The 3,380-nt window shown below is 42.2% G+C and overlaps 1 non-coding gene across 1 annotated transcript; it reads right to left on the bottom strand.

Moving 5' to 3' along the window:
• Positions 1–728: 728 nt before the first annotated feature.
• On the bottom strand, positions 729–835 carry LOC112092904. Its single transcript, XR_002902812.1, has one exon. It is a non-coding gene; the product is annotated as a small nucleolar RNA R71 (small nucleolar RNA).
• Between the last annotated feature and the right edge of the window lie 2,545 nt (positions 836–3,380).

Genomic DNA, 3,380 nt, shown 5'->3' with positions numbered 1-3,380 from the left:
CTGTTTTTAGTTCGTATTTGTCAAAAAAAAAAAGTTGCTTCACGAAAAGTTTATATTGTTATCGTTTATATTTTACTGAAGTGTTGCTGATTAGATTTGATATTTATTATTATTATATGTATATATATTTTTTGTTGTTTTGCTATACCGTGTACGTGTCTTTAGTTAAAAACAAAAAAACAAAAAAAAAGAGCCGCTTATGGTGAATGCATCGATATAGAGACGAACTAGGGAGATTTGCTCAACGTCCAGATTTAGAAAACCCTAGTGAAATTCTATCTGACTCATCTTCTTCATCTCCGTCTTCGCACTCGTCATTGGAATTCGCATTTCAAAATCTATTCGCAATGGCACAACACGAGGAAGTTCAGCAGAGGACGTTGCAAGATTACTTGCACCCAACGCGCATGGCCACCCCATCTTGCATCATGTTCCCGCCGAATGCACCGCCTATGGATTTTAAGCCGGGCATGATTGTACTTCTCCCAACCTTTCACGGATTAGAGAACGAGAATCCATATGTACACATTCGGGAGTTTGAAGAGGTGGTGGCCACCTTTCACAGCCGTGCTGAGGCCGCAAACACTGTCAGATTGAAGTTTTTCCCTTTCTCTCTGAAAGACAAGGCCAAAAGCTGGCTGTATTCTCTTAGGCCTAGGTCTATTGGTACGTGGGAAGAAATGACGATGACATTCTTCAACAAGTATTTCCCACACCATAAGACTAACAATTTGAAACGATAGATCTCGAATTTCGCTCAGAAGGAAAACTAAACTCTCTATCAAGCTTGGGAGCATTTTAAAGATCTGTTAAATCTGTGTCCCTACCATGGATATGAAAGTTGGCACCTCGTAAGCTATTTCTATGATGGACTCACAATCCAAGAGCGCCAATTTGTCGAGATGATGTGCAATGGAGATTTTCTCCAAAAGGATCCTGACGAAGCTATCGAGTACCTGAATGAGTTAGCTAAGAAAGCTCATACCTGGACTAGACCGAGTGCTACTGAGAGCACCAGTAGGTCCCGACCAGTTGGAGTTTATCAATTAAGAGAAAAGGGCAGCCTCAAGGCCCAAGTTGAAGCTTTGACAAAGCAAATTGAGGCCCTTAAAAATAAAGATAGTAAAGGATCCCACATGGTGGCAAGGACAGAGGCACATGAGCCTTGTTTAGTTTGTGGGGGAATGGGCCATCTAACTCAGGATTGCCACACTTTAAGTGAAATGAGAGGGGTATATGAGGAGCAGTGCAATGCATTAGGCACATACAAGAAGCCTTACGGACCTTTCTCAGAATCTTATAATCCTGGTTGGAAAAACCACCCGAACTTTAGTTGGCGAGATTCGAACCAACAAGCACAATCATCTGGAGGGCAATGGAGATCAGAGCAACAATCTCAACCGCCAAGGACATATTTTGCGCCTCAGAATAACATGCAGCCGAAAGGGAATTCTCTAGAGGATACCCTAAAAGCTTTTATGGACGCGCAAAATAAGACGAATCAAAGGGTTGATTCAATGCTCACGCAGCTGGTGGAAGAGAACAAGGAAATAAAAAGTCAGATCACAAAGCTGACAGAAGCTTTAACCGTTCAAGAGTGCGGTAGATTTCCATCACAAGCCCAGTCTAATTTGAGAGGAACAAACATGGCTCAAACTTCCAACTCTGAAGGTCAAAATATCAAGGAAGTTAACGTCATCACTACTCGAAGTGGTAAGAATTCAGACACGCCATCAACAAGTATTACCACTTTGAGTAATGAAGAATCGGCTCAGGAGAAAGAAGAGTGAACAAAAATTTCGGTAAAGGTTTCCTTCCCCCAAGCTCTCCGACCTGCTGGGAAAGTGCCGGAAAATTAAAGTGAGATCCTGGAGCATTTGACACAATTGAAGATCAATCTTCCCTTACTACATGTGATCAAGCAAGTGCCGGCTTACGCCAAGGTTATAAAGGATCTGTGCACTATAAAGAGAAAGCACCATGTCAAGAAGACTGCATTCTTGACAGAACAAGTGAGTGCGGTGATTGAGCAGAAGACACCGCTGAAGTACAAAGATCCTGGTTGTCCCACCATTTCCTGCACCATTGGGACACGCGAATTCGGCCAAGCATTGTTAGACCTAGGATTGAGTGTTAACCTCATGCCTTATTCAGTCTACTCGCAATTAGGTCTTGGAGATATTAAGCCCACATTTGTGGTTCTGCAACTGGCCGATCGATCTATTAAGAGACCACGAGGAATAGTGGAAGATGTGTTATTGCAAGTTGATAAGTTCTACTATCTTGTGGATTTTGTTGTTTTGGACACTCAGTCAGTGGTTGATGTGGAGTCAAAAATCCCGATCATCCTTGGAAGACCATTCCTCGCGACAGCAAATGCTCTAATTAATTGTAGAAATGGTCTAATGAAGATCTCTTTTGGGAATATGACTCTCGAGGTAAATGTTTTCAACATTGTAAAACAACCACAAGGTGATGACGAGTGTCACCAAACTTTCCTGATTGACACACTTGTCGAGGAGGAGGTTCTGCTACAAAGCAACTCTGAAGATCTTGAAAACCTCCTCCAAAATTCTGAGTCTGAAAGTTCCGGTCCTTGTGAGTTGGCTAACATTTTTGCCATTTTCAACAACTCACAGGACAGAGGAATTAAGTTTAGACAACTTTGTTTCGAGGAACTTCCGCAAGGGAGAGAGAAACCCAAGCCTTCCATCGAAGAGACCCCTACAGTGAAACTTGCTCAACTACCTGAAGGATTGAAACATGCATTTTTGGGAGTCGGCGATACCTTTCCTGTTATCATTTCTTCCAAACTCGATGCATCACAAGAGTGGCGATTGATCAACATGCTGCAAAAGCATAAATCTGCATTGGGTTGGATGATTGCTGACATTAAAGGGATCAATCCTTTGATCTGCTCCCATCATATTCATTTGGAAGAAGGAGCTAACTCGCGAAGAGATCCTCAAAGAAGATTGAATCCAACAATGAAAGAAGTGGTGAAGAATGAGGTTCTCAAGCTATTGGCGCATGTGTATTGACTATCGCAAGCTTAACGCCGCCACTAGCAAAGACCATTTTCCACTTCCATTCATCGATCAAATCCTAGAACGAGTGACAGGTCATCCTTTCTATTGCTTTCTCGATGGCTATTCAGGATATTATCAGATAGAGATAGCATTAGAAGATCAGGATAAGACAACATTCACATGTCCTTTTGGCACTTATGCCTTTCGGCGAATGCCATTTGGACTGTGTAATGCACCTGTCACATTTCAGAGGTGTATGATGAGCATTTTTAGTGATATGATCGAAAAATGTATGGAAGTGTTCATGGATGATTTGACAGTCTTCGGAGATTCATTCGACACGTGCCTTCT

The sequence above is a fragment of the Morus notabilis genome, unplaced genomic scaffold, assembly GCF_000414095.1.
Source record: "Morus notabilis unplaced genomic scaffold, ASM41409v2 Scaffold654, whole genome shotgun sequence".
NCBI lineage: Eukaryota > Viridiplantae > Streptophyta > Magnoliopsida > Rosales > Moraceae > Morus > Morus notabilis.
This window is presented reverse-complemented; position numbering and strand designations above follow the sequence as displayed.